General features: G+C 35.3%; 1 protein-coding gene across 2 annotated transcripts in view; it reads right to left on the bottom strand.

The window, feature by feature from the left end:
• LOC583286 (CTD small phosphatase-like protein 2-A) overlaps nt 1–13,018 on the bottom strand; it is a 34,794-nt gene extending 21,776 nt beyond the window's left edge. The window contains exon 1 of one of the 2 annotated variants that reach the window (XM_783203.5): nt 12,912–13,018. The gene's annotated coding sequence lies outside the window, so the exon portion shown is untranslated. The remainder of the gene's footprint in view (nt 1–12,911) is intronic. The other variant, XM_011684240.2, reaches the window with a different exon arrangement.
• Nucleotides 13,019–14,466: the final 1,448 nt, after the last annotated feature.

Here is a 14,466-nt window from a genome sequence, read left to right as displayed (position 1 = left end):
TGTATGTACATGTATATGTATGTAAAACTTACAATCTTTTCATTTCTAATACATATTCAGTACATGTCTGTCTGAGTCAAAGTACAACTACAGTATCTTAGAATATGAAGATTATTAAATCACATCATCATCCTACAGAATATACACCTTACTTGAAAAATGTAAAATAAAGTCAAAAGACAGGTACAGTATATGTAGGCTGACATGAGGAGAACTATGCAAATAGCATTAGCGGTTGCTTCCACAACTATGCATGCATGCATGGACTAGTCCATACCTGTCAATTTATCTCATACATGTACGGCGGTGGTGGAGCAGCAGGCAGGCAGGCAGAGACATTAATGCACAAAAATCTGTGTGGGATGCTCAATTGCTTTGGCGAGAGAAAATTGCTTGAGCAGCAAGTAGTGGCTATTTTCAGCTCATCGCTCAGAGTAGGAGACTTTCTATTTCATAAATAATACAAGGTTATTCAACAGATACATGTACATCCATCCACTCCAGCAAGCACGCGGGTGCAAGCTCTGAACTTGCACTTGTGCTGGCTATGCGCGAAGTTGTATTTGTCAGGAGAATACATGTATTTCCTGCAGGTAGGGTTTCAACTTTCAAACTACAATGTATCGACATGTAAACGATCTACAGTGATTTCACCATCATACAAAACAAATGTTTTTAAAAAATAGTTACTTAAAATGTCTCCCAAAGGATATTAAATATCCATGATTCTATTATCTAACATACATGTACATGTACATACCCTTTATAGTCAAAACGTGGCAGATTTTTCCTTTTTATCAAGGTGAAAGACTTATTTTGACATTTAAACAAAATTGATGCTCAGACGGTACTCGGTAGAATGAATTACCCAAGGCAATAATATTCTGACAATGCAAAAAATATTTAACAGAATGGGATGCAATATGACAAGCTGGTTTGTAATTTCCAACTTGTATTAAAAAAAAGGCATAGAGAAAGGAAGCGAGAGACAAAGAGGGAGAGAGAGAGAGAGAGAAAGGCATTCAGACAGACAGCGGGAGACAGGCACAGAGAGAGAGAGAGGTGGGTGTGAACAGATATCCAAATACTTGTATTTGGTTGAATCACACTGAGAAAGGTCAATTCAGGACACATTATTAAGTGGTTTCCTTTCTGTGTTATCCTGATGAGTCTTTCTACAGCATAGCCAAATACATGTACCCTAGTCTTCATTAGACAGTGAAGAAAAGAAAAAAGTACTTTTTGTTTACAGGAGCTCTTTGGGGATTCTCTTAAACACAAGCAAGATTTGATTACAATGATCTGTTTCTTTTTTTTTCCCTTCGTTTTTTATTTTTTTACTGGAGCCGTTTTTAAAATTTCCACAGCTCTTTTATTTTTTAGCTTTTCAAGAGTTTAGTTGCTCACAGGTCCGATCCAATACATTTCTAACAGGATTTGCATAACTTACAGAATAACTGAGTTGTAAGCATTAAGAAAAAACTATTGATTTTATAATATATGCATACATGTGTACATGTGTATCTACATGTACTTATTCAATATTCATTTTTCCGAAAGGTGTTTTCGACCTAATTTTTACATGGGACCTACAAGCATGTACAGTAGTTTGGATCTCCATGACTATTTAAGAAATAAAGATCAACAAAACAAAATAAAACAAAACACTCAAGCACCTCTACCCAAATTTCATCTCAATTCCAATGATCACTTACAATCCATTTACAAATACTGAGAGATTCACGACAGAGTCCTGTGAGACATAGCTCCATGTCCCTGTGACAACATTACTTACATGCTTACAAACATGCTCAACGAATCAGTTTTTATTGCCGCGCATATGATACTGCTCGTACTTGGTAATTTAGGTAGTGTATGTGTCAATGATAATATGTACACACAAGTGTGGAGCTACAGGGTAATCATGTTGCATTACATGTACAGTGTAACGCCTGGCCTATAATGCAGTTTACACGATGAACGTACATTGTACAATGCCTATTCTGCATTTTTGTAGCAACAATTAAATATATCTCTTGATTTTTTTTTAAACAACTATTTACTAAATGTTGCATCACTACTAGCCTACTGATATTCCTAGTTTTTTAAAAATTTGTATTAATATTTCCTCTAAATTTGTATACACAATTAGACTTCAACAAGTTTAATAGTGTAAATTGTTTATTTTTCCACCGCAACTTACTAGTTCAAGTATTAAATAAAGAAAGTCATTGATAAACAAACAGAACAATACACTTGTTCCAATACATGTACATATACATTAATCTTTCACTATTAGTGTAGTGAAAAATCAATGACATATTTCAATAGGCTACTTTTGTAATGTAACCAAATTGAATGCATACGGGTACATGCCTTTGTGAAGTACCTCATACAGATTATTTCATTCACCCGTAAATAAATAATTGTATCTCTAGTCAAATGCAAATAAATTGCATACAATATTTGTTGCTAGGTCGGACAAACATTATGGCTCGCCTTTACCTAAACATACATTATATTTGCAATTTGCATCTAAGTTTCTGACTATTGAAATACAATAATTCTTAAATAATTCTGCAATCTTATCATAATTATGTTTAATTATAAACCTTTATAGGATGTACATGAATTTCATGACTTTTACATCCAATTGCCTGTCTGATTATCAAGATATCTACGATTGGAATTAGAAATTTCAGAATTTGTTTTCTCAACCGTTTTTATAACATTAGTCTATTGGGAAAAATGAGTGTTGTAAAACCGGTCACTCAAAGATTTTTACTTATTTGAGGCACTTCATGATCATTTTGAAGCACAATTTGTTTAGGGCTTCAATATTACACCATATCACATACACTGATAACACATACAGGTATGTAGGGCCATGCATCTCAGATTAAACATTGTTAAACGATGCATGAAATAATTTGTACTGAGGCACTGCACAAAGCCGTAGCCATTAAATGTGGTGGTTACATTACCAAATTGGCCAATTCATAACCATAACCATGTACATGTACATGTACTGGTAACTTGTTGGGTCAAACGGAATTAGGATATTTTGTAAGCCTGGCAGAATATAAATGACTTGACTGATATAGAGCCAATGGCTAGATAATGCTGTACATACAATGTACATGTAACAATAACCTGTGACAAACAACCACAAAACATTGTAACATGATAGTCTAAACAACGGGGGAACAGAATTTGTTTGTACATTGTCTTTCTAAAAGTACAGCTCATCCAGGTGCCACTATTACACACTGTAAGATGTAAATATGCCCTACATTGTTAGCCTTTTGTACAGATCTTTTGTACAGATCTATTGAGAGTCAGTGGACTGTGAGCCGTTTCCATTTTTAACTACTGTGACTCAGTATTGTGGTTGGAGCTTTTCAAATTCCGATACCTGTACGCACATGTGTACAAGGTCCCTCTGGCTCTGGTACACATACACATGGATTTATGAAATTAAAAAGAGTCATATGGATTTATTATTTTACTTGTAGGCTGTTAGATGCTTGTAGATTTCAATTTGTGAAGCTGTACAGCAATACACCTGTGTGTAGGGATTAATTTATGTCAATATTTACTCCTCTCTCAATAAAATATACTGTACATATACTTGTACTTACTCGCCCATTCTCCAGTTCTCAATGAGACTGGACTTGCGACACCGGTCTGGATCAAAAGTGTAGGTTTTACAGGGTGCTAAAATTACAAACTCACTTGCCTGATGTCCCCAGCAACTAAATTTAGATAGCACTTGCCCAATAGGGTTGTCTGGCAATTTCAAAGATGCACAAAGTTCCATAGTTTTACATGTATACCCAATACACCCTTTGACCGAAATAGTTGGTTAATCTTCACAGATCCCTAAATTTTGTGGCATATACATTGGGTTGATGAAAAAAAAATACTACTGATAGTCTGATACAGATGGAAGTAAGGACTTGTTCATTTGGTTATACAGTATGTTACAGGCTTACAGCAACATTTGTAGTGCCTTAGGAAAGGGATTCAAGACTTTTTAAGCATAAGAAGTCTGGGCAAGATGTCCTGCGGAAGCACTAGACATAAGCCCACAGATCATGTACACAGCACAACATGATATTTGATGATTCCTCTGAGTGCCAAGCACCCCATGCTATGTCTTTTTAAGATTAAGACTGCTGTTTTTATTTTAGAAAAGTACACAAGAAATTAGCCTTTCTGAACATCTTGAAGCCAGGCTAAGTTCATAACAGGAAGACCATGTTTCCTGCCTGTGTGCTCAGACTTGGAACATCAAACGTCATAACTTGAAGCAGACAGCTACATGATGCACCTTCAAAGACTATCAAAATACTTTTAAAGGGGAATCCAACCCTTCTACTAAGTTATTTGTATGAAAGCATAAAAAATAAGAGAACAGAATGGTGAAAGTTTAAAATAAATAAAACAAATCATAAGAGAATTATGTGAATCTCAAATTGGAAATTTGTTCAGTGGATCGTGACGTATCCATGGACAACTATCCTGTTTGTTGTGTACAAACAAAGAGTGAAAAACATTTGTTTTTCTTCCTTGGGGCACTACTCAATATATATTGTGGATAGTATAACATTGTAGGTCCTCTAAATAGAAAATACCCTCCCGAGAGATAAATATTAAAACAAAAATTGTGTGAAACAACTGGAAAAGTTGTCCAGCACTACATCACAGTGACATTACAGATTCAGCCAATTTCAAAATTTCCATTCTAAATAGCAACTTGTGCTTACACATGAAGCCCCTATCAAGGTAAAAAGAATATTAAATAAATTTTGTAAAACTTTGTAGATTACTTTTTTGTATTGCTCTTGGGTGTATGTTTGTGATTGTTGATCAAGTGATGTGTTGGTTTATGACCAACAAGAGATTAACGAATGAACAAGAAATAAAATAATACGTTATTAGGATTACAAATTACATTCACAAAATAGCACGAGCAAGGTGGCTTCACGCACATGTACTTTAATTACCTACATGTATTCATCCATTATTAATTCAATAATGAGTTCTTTCACAAAATAATTAGGTAATTGATGCACATAATTGGTTTAAATGACATCAGTACATACTGGATAGTGTACATGTACATACACAAACCAAATCTTATGCAAGCATATTTTGCTTGCTCATAAAAGGCAGAAAAGAGCATTTCCACTACAAAATGTAGTCTAAGGTTAAATATGTGAAACTAAATCAGAACATGTACAAATGTACTGTATGTAAATGATTTGCAATCGATACAGGTACTTGAATTTTTATTCTTATACGGATATCGCACAAGCTCTTTGCAAGTTTGCAGTTACCTTCATTTCTACCTACGCTTCCTTGTATGATTTCTCAAACAGAACAAAAATATTAGTTTCAGTCATATAATTGCTATAATTATACTTTGCAAACGTTGTTTGGTAAAAAAAGATGAATGTGTGCATGAAAAGGTTTCACTACCTAAACAATGATTCCACATGTCTGTTGGTCGTATCAAGACTCAGAGTATGTATGTGTCAACACTGTAAGGTACATGTAATGTACATGTACATTACCATTGAACAATAAAACACACGTAATTTGATGGGTTTAAAACAGCTACCGTATTTGCCGGCGATAAGGCTGCAGCGCCGTATAGGCCGCACCCCCGATTTTGACATTAAAAAAAAAAAAAAAAAAATTGTCGAAGTCGAGATTTGATCTCTTGCGCACAAGTGTTGCTGTGACTAAAATCACCGCCTTATACCACTCGTCCATCCCGCACTGATGCTAGCATATGGAGTTTTCTGTGATGTATACATTGCGCCTCTCGCGTGCTGGATGCTTCGCGGCAGCTCTGTTAAACGGGCCCTTCTTTTACTTTTGCAATGCATTGGCACGAACTTACATTGTAGGTCAAGATCTATCTGCAGATGTTGTTTTTAGAAGTTTATTTTCGCTTCATGTCAACAATGCAAGATAAAATTGTCGGTAAGATGTGTGGAAATGTATAGTTATTTTACCGTTCGTAGATCTAGTCTCATATGTGCAAATTCGTGATGGTTTTGACTTTTTAAAAAAAAATTTTTTTAACTCTTTCGCCGCATAGGCCGCACCCCGACTTTTTGAAATTTTCTCTTCCAAAAATACTGCGGCCTTTACGCCGGCAAATACGGTACATGTACAGTGTATGTGTTACTAGCATTTCTTCTTTTTTTTTCTTTCCTAAAGGTAATCAAGATTTCTAGTAATAATAGGAAAATTATCATCAGATCAAATACAGACTGTAGGATTTACCCAGAATGGTCAATCTAGTGTAGAACTTGAGCAAGTGTAGGTTGCACTTTCCAGTTGATGTACATATTGCTGGTCTTAATAACCCACCTACAATGTACATGATAAACAATTCAAATCTTTTTTTTTTCTAAACCTAGAATTCCATTACCAGAAACCTAGAATTTCAGTTTTAGAGAATGATGATCTCACTACATTCAAACAAATACAGTGGAGATGTGTATGTACATTGCATGCATATCTTCCCTCCTAATAATACATGTAACTGTGTAATTTTATCATGAAAAGTTTCCGGCACACTGTCAGAACAAACAATCCCATGCAGGTGTGTACTGTTTGACAGCTTCACCACTCAGTCAGTCAGTCTATCAAGGCTAAAGTCCATGCCAAGAACAATGCCGCATGACTGTATTTACTTGCACACAGGTTTACATTTGTATTTATTGTAACCTTGATGTTGTACAACACAGATACAAACACGTAGAGTATGAACACATGTACAAAAAATGTACATGTGTAGATTCATGAATAATTTTGAGAGAAACAGGTACAACACTGTACTTACATTGTACTTAATATTACCAACAAAGATGTACTTTTGATTAAAGTGAGCTTCAAAACGATATTTTTGTGCTGTACATGTTAGGGCTGTGCACAACAGTGTAATGAGGTACCCGAGTACACTCCCAGGCTCACAGGCGAATACTCGAGTATTCGGACGCCATGTTTTTTAATAATTTTTTTGATTTTTTTTTTATAATTTTTTTGAATTTTTTTGAATTTTTTTGATTTTTTTTTAATTTTTTAATTTTTGTATTTTTTTTCCTTTTTTTTGCCACTACCATACCACTCGGCAGTTTCTCAGGTCCCTCGCGCAGCTCGCTGAAAACGCATGCAACTTTACTTTGAGTTGCAGTTGAAGGCGCCGATTTAATAAGAATAATAACAGTAAACAATGCTGTTTTAAAAACCAAAGATGGCAGAATAATCCATTTTCCTCCAAGTCCAAACAGAAATCTGGACATTTGGTCCCAGTTTCTGAAAGGTGAGTTTGACAGTGCTTGAGTTTGGCACGGGTAAGCGTGGGCCTGGACATTTTTTTTTTTTTTTTTTTTTTTTTTTTTAAATTTTTTTTTTTTTGCGGCCGAATATTCGGGTACAAGAAATCGTACCCGAGTAGTTGTCAACCGTGCGGGTACTCGAGCATTCGACTACCCGTCGCAGCCTTAGTACATGTACTTGGATCCTGGATGTACAAATATTGTCTTCTGTTAGTATACATGTAAATCTTAGTGTCCATACGTTTTTTCTCAGATTTATTAGAAACATTCCAGAGAAAAAATAATATATCAATTTATAACTGTATAACATTCACTGGAGTTCTTTTTTTCTTCCTTAAATGAAACATAACTTATTTAATAAAAGCATACACCTATCTTGTCTTGGAATTTAAAAAAATATAAACATTATTATTATCATTATTATTCTTAAATGTATAGAAGCAGAGATCAATCTAACTCAGCTCAGGAACAGTCATAGTGAATTTTTTTCTTTATAACAGAAAATTGAGCGTGGGCTCCAGTGAAAACTAATTTAAAATTCAACATTGCCAAGAGATCAGATTCACGAAGTAAATGAGTATACCAATGCTTGGGTAGCTTCCAGGTATATGACAACGAGTCGTTCTCTCATTATCATTAACACATGTTCAGAGATCATTTACTCTACACCATTACAAAATTGATTTGGACGTGAATATCTTGTTTTTATTTCATGACCTTCAAAAATGCAGAAGGGTCAGGAAACTTAAAGTGAAAAGAGGATGCTAACAAAAGGGAAGCAGTCATATGGTACATGTATGATTGTGTATTTATGACCTTGGTGTACGTACGTGTACAGTAGTTTGTACATGTAGTTGATGTAAATGCACTGTGTTCTCGAGCAATAGGCTACAGCAGCATTATCATTCCATTGGAAGCAACATCATCATTTGGACTTCTTCACAGGAAGGAGGGGTGAATCACCAATTATTACAGACAGTAATGTCAAAAATAAAGAATATTTTGAGCATGACTAAACATTACATTAACGGCTTAGCCCAATGTCTTCAAATGCAGTCTGAATGTTTTATGTATCAATTTATAATACTATAAATGTATTTACACGTATATATCCAATCCATACATGTACATAGTGTAAGTGTATGAGTGCCCTGTTGTGTCAACTACAGAAGGTATGGAGATTGTACATGATGAGTGCATGTCCACAAAATAAGAAGTGTCTTCAGAGGGATTGGCTGAGTGTTATGAAGGGGAGCAGAAAAGACCAAAATCTAGATCCTAATTCCCGACAATCAAAGGGTAATACACCCGTAATGCCAGTGTCAATGTGCCACATACCACATGGGCTCTTTTTCACCACCCCCACCTCCTCGCTCTCTCTCTTCTTCTTTGCATCCTCCCTCCCTTCCCCCCCCCCTTCTCTCTTCTTCTTCGTCGCATCTAATTCCATGCGAACCGCATATTACAACAGAGCGCAACCCACCGTCACTGTCAATGGGCATATGGGCAAAACACATAAGAGCATTGAGTGAAATGTGATAGGGCAAGAAATTTGTCCATGCATAATTTATGTTGTGCAGTCAGCTGGCCAACTGCCAAACATTACAGTTGGATGGTCCAATGCAGTAAAGTGCATGTACAACTGCAAGGCTAGGCGAAAATGGACATTGGCCTTGTAAATAAATAGTCAGTACAAGACTCAAAGGGGGGGGGGGGGGTTGGGAGGAGGAAGAAAAACATAAATTGCCTTTGGCAATGTCAAGGTCCCTTTCAAATTCACATTGTGATTTTGAATTATACATGTATACTACCTGTATATATATTGTATAATGTAGAACTAGAAGAGAGATATTTTGTATCAAACATACATGTACATGTACATGATATGCATATCAAATGTAGATTTAAATTTTTTAATAAACCCGTTTCCATGAACAGGTTTATAGTCAATCCATACATTAACAAATATTCTTCAATTTACTGCAAGAAAACCAGAATAAAATTGCAAACTGAAATACAAGGAAAATCTCTTTACAAGTCCACATTGTTGCAAAGATGATATTTTTCAAGTTACAGTTATATCATACCATGGCAAACACCCAGATAAAAACACCTGAAAATTGTGAAAAATGGACCTTATTTCGAGAAAAATGACCCTTAAAAATGGGTAGGGGTTTCGAGGCTTCAACGGCACACCCCCGACCAAACAAAATTTGAGTAAAAAAAGTTTCAATGGGATGTCGGCGAACTTGTTCTTATGATGGTTATGTGAAACGATGCCCTGGTCACTTGATAGATGGGAAGGAATGGTCATTATGGGTAGGCCATAAGATCCCTTTGAGGTAAGACATTACGTATACTGCATGTAAAGAATTATTGTTGGTTTGGGGTTTACCAGAAATTTAGTAAACGACTAAACATGCATGCTAAGGGGGCTCCTTTTTATGTTTTATTAAATTATTCTATAGATAGATACAAAAAAAAATACCAGTAGTCACGTGACTGTTTTCCATTTTAGTCCTGGTTATAAAAAACCGTAAAAACAAAATATGAACAATTATGAAATGAGCGCTGATAACAATTTGAGTCCAGAATCACTAACTTTCACAGGGCTAATGGTATTGGCTCTAGGACCCGATGCAAATCATCTAATTTCTAAATGAGGTAAGATTTAATTTCAATGTCTCAGTGCTGTAAGTTAAATGACTTTGATGTCTACAATGTATTTCGACCTGGAACTGATATTGTGAATCAAAGAATCTGAAGTTGAAATTTTGCCAAATTCATATTTTAGCATATTTTCTACTTCAAGCAATGCAAAATGAATCTTTTTTTTTTGTCCCCAACTTAAATTTGGCATCGAGTTGATTTCCACTATGTGACCAATCAAGTCCAGTATCAGTAATTATTTCAAAACATTGTAAGCAACACTCTAGTTGTGTATCCCACCTGTCAATGCATTTATTGGTTCTTAATTTTTACTGGATAGGATGAGGAATGGAAGATGGCATGCACAGCACGTATCTTCCTGCTCTGCATAAAACTACTGAATACAGTGAAACCTGTCTATAGCGACCACCCAAGGGAAACACAAAAAGTGGTCTTTGTAGACAGGTTCCTTTAGTAGATTATTCAATGAGAAACCATTTTCAAGGGAAACGACAAATGTGGCCTTTGTAGACAGGTGGTCACTAAAGCAGGTTTGACTGTAGTACTAATTAACTCATTTAATGAAACCGTGAAAATGCATCTTTACCAACTTTAAAAGAACCTACATGTATGTGTACATGTATGTAAATAGCAAACTAAACATATTTCTGTATGATGAAAATGTGTTGAGGCATTTAACCTCAAGATTCTTGATACAAAAGATGAAAGTAAAGAACTTCTACTGTTGCGATTAATTTTCTTTCTCTTCCTGCTCTGAATAATACTGTATGTAGATATTGACTGAAGGTAAATTTCAAATTGTTCCACAAAATGAACGTGATACAATCTTGAAATCTAGTCTGAGTGAAGGAAAACAGATACATGTACATGCAAACATTTGTGTGCCAATGCAGTCTATGTGCACATAAGTCATGATGATGCTACAAATGTACAGTACCTTTGACAATAGTCTACTTTTTTTTCTTCTTTAGTACAGTCCATGCATCTTCCAAAATGCTAACAGTGATACATGTACATGTAGCTTACTACTGGTGCGGATCATCCCGCTATACTTACCAAAGTGATAAGTTTGACATCAAATAAAGTATGATTGTGTTTAAAACAAAAACATAAGTTTTCACTAGCAAAGAACATGTACTGTATGTTCCTATGTAGCAACATAATTATTGATTGGCTATGAAAAAGTATTTCATGTACATGTACTACAGTTTCTCAACTTTCATTTTTACCTTTATTTTTTAAAGGAGGATGCAGACACTATTCTAGTCCAATGGAAATTTACAAACATTTGTCATGCACCAATTCAACTGCTGTAAACAAAAATATATATACAATAACAAAAATACATTTTAAAAATATATATTTAAAAAAAATACGATTTCCCACAAGGCATTGTCTAGATTTTTATCACAGAATTTGTTTTTGAGACATAATACTACAATAATGCAAAAGAGTTAATTCCAAGAAAGAGATAATTCCAATCTGGAAAAATGTGCCAATTGTGAAAATTACTTGGATTTCTCTCATTTCTCTCTTTTACATTTTTTTTCTTATAAATTCAAAAACTGTAAAACATTTTTTTCCTCAACAGCAGCTAAAATCTATATGTACACAAGAACAAGAAACTAACATTTCTTTATATTTATCGACCTAGTACTACTTGTCATTACAGAAGCAATAGTAAATAGATACGAGAGTTGAAAGTAATTTTGTCCTTTCTTTTTTAGACATTAATTAAGACATTACAAACCTGTAAACAAAAAGTATCAAACGATCACAAACATATCACACAGATATAAAAAATAACATGCTTATGAACATCAAGCATTCTGGGCAAAGCGCACATCATACACATGTCAACCTTTCACACAAAGTAACAAATGTTGACAACAGACTTTAGTACACATTGTAGGCCTGGGCCTAGTCTTATATAGAGTTGCAAATTTATGTGAATCAATCAGTATCACAACTCTTCTTAATACAGGGACATATTAATTAGCATTATACCCCCCAACACACACACCTACCTCCAACAACATGGTTCACAGATTCAGGTTAAAACATTGGACATAATTGGGCTTGCTAGTTGCTACCAAGTTAGACAGTGCCACTTACTATTACGCAGACGTTGTCATTCTGTCTGGACATTGTGTATCCCGACAGTTGATTTAATTTATTCCATGCAATATTTCAAAAATCTTTTGAGAATTATTTTTAGAAAATATCATTAGGATGAATATTTATAATTGTTGGGGCTATTTGATGCATTTATTTTGTTTAATCCAACAACAGTGGCAAAGTTATGTGAAGGCTTTTATTTTTAGGCGTCTAGACCAGAGACCAGACACTCGAGCATCATCGTTTACAAATGTCAACTTTGGGACATCATGTAGCATATTATAATTATTATAAACAACCAACAAATAATGTCAGATTTTAGGTCAATGACTAATGATTATTGAACTGTTAGTGTACGAATGATTTATACACTACTGCGACTCTGACATTGACTGCACTCAATGCCTGTGGCCGTGCATATGAACATCACAACAGTTCACTGTCTGCATGCAACTCGACAGATTCAATGTGTGTACAATCGGCTACTATCATAAACAGCTGCAGTTGAGCTCAGTTATCACGTCTCTACACACCAACACACACACTGCCATACAAACACCGTGTGATATGCATACACACTCCGCTGCACTTGACGACCCGCCGAAAATGAACTTTCATGTATCCCGAATGTTGTGTTTTACACGAAAAGACATTTGAAGCTAATAATATCACTCACTACCGACGTACAGCACATATACTTCAACATTTGTCAAATTCACAACAATCTATCGCAAATCCGTTATTTAATTGATAATTATTACTTACCAGACTACATTCCAGACTACACAGCACAGCGTTCCCGCGATGAAAATAGCTTGAACTAGAATGCCCCGGATGTTATTTGCAATCGCATTATAGGCTTGTGTGACATCGGCATGATCTTCGCGTAATCAACGTCAAGTGCTTTGACATAATTTTAGTGTTCCATCCAAGTTTGGTTCCATTCACTTGCTGCTTGCTCCATGATCCTACAATGAGTGTCTATTTAGGAAAAGTGAACGGGCTGGGAAAATTTAACGCGGGGGGAGGGGGGTATACTCACATATTAGGGCATACGGGGGTGTGGCGCTCTAATAGGTTACTTTTTCGCAAAATATCCCACTTTTAACGAAAATACCATTAAAAATGGATCAGTTTTTTCAAAATGTCCCAAATTTGCAAAATGTTAGGATGTTTGCAGCACACGAAAACACCCGAAAATTGTGACAAATGGGAATAATGCCGAGCCTGAGCGGCACCCCCCCCCCCCCCCCCCCCCCCCCGTTGAAACCAAATATGAGTACCCCGGCCTCTCCCCCACCCAAAGTTCAAGCTAACTGAGTAAAACAAAATAATACATTTTCACAGAGAACTTATCATTGCGTTTTAAAGAACGCGAACTAGGAAATAATTTTGTTTTCCTTTTAATAAAAAACTGAATCTTTATTTTAATCTTTATCTTTCTTACAACTTAAAAGTGGAGTATGTTTTCCTTTAATTTTCAGAAAGGGTTTCGTCGAGTTTTATCACCATTTCAGGCTCAGTGATTGTCCGAAGCAATGGAAGGCGGGGGTCGTCATGTCCGCAGCGTCTACAGGGAAGAGGAAGGGTGCCGATTTTATCATCATTTATCATTACAATTATTATCATTATTATTGTCATTGTTATCTTCATTCTCATGATTTGTTGTGGTTGTTACAGTGACTCGGTAACAATGTTGAAGGTCGATGAAAAAACTGTATAAGTTTTGTATGAAATGTTACTTATTAGGCCTATATTCCTAGTGTACTTACCCTCTAACAGGCAAAATATCCTGAGAAAATTCTCAAACCTCAAAGATATTTATGGTTTTCTTTGAAGGCGTCACTGTGCAACACCCTAACAGTTATTAACAGTAAATTCTCCCAACCATTTTTGAATTTTCCCAACCGTTTTTTCATGAAAATAAGACATAAGACAGGCTTTAAAAAATAGAATAAAAATAAATGTCTGGAATGGTATAATAATAATAATAATTAACAACATTTGTATAGCGCTTATCACAAAATATGTCTCTAAGCGCTTAAGAAAAATAGAAAGAGAAGGAATTACAGCCAAATATTAAGTTATACATAATAGATAGTGGACAATCGAGGGGCTGCATATGCAAATGAAAGAGGCTATTTAACAAAAAAGTAGGTTTTTAACATGGATTTGAATTTGTCTATTGAATCTGCTTGTTTTATACATTGAGGTAAATTGTTCCAGAGTTGAGGGGATGCTGCATAAAAAGTTCGGGAACCATAAGACTGGGTATTGGTGGCAGGAACTATTAAGAGTGATTTCTTGTTTGAGCGCAGGT

The sequence above is a fragment of the Strongylocentrotus purpuratus genome, unplaced genomic scaffold, assembly GCF_000002235.5.
Source record: "Strongylocentrotus purpuratus isolate Spur 01 unplaced genomic scaffold, Spur_5.0 spur5_scaffold_6, whole genome shotgun sequence".
NCBI lineage: Eukaryota > Metazoa > Echinodermata > Echinoidea > Camarodonta > Strongylocentrotidae > Strongylocentrotus > Strongylocentrotus purpuratus.
The sequence above is the reverse complement of the archived record's forward strand: the minus strand, read 5'-3'. Positions and strand labels throughout refer to the sequence as shown.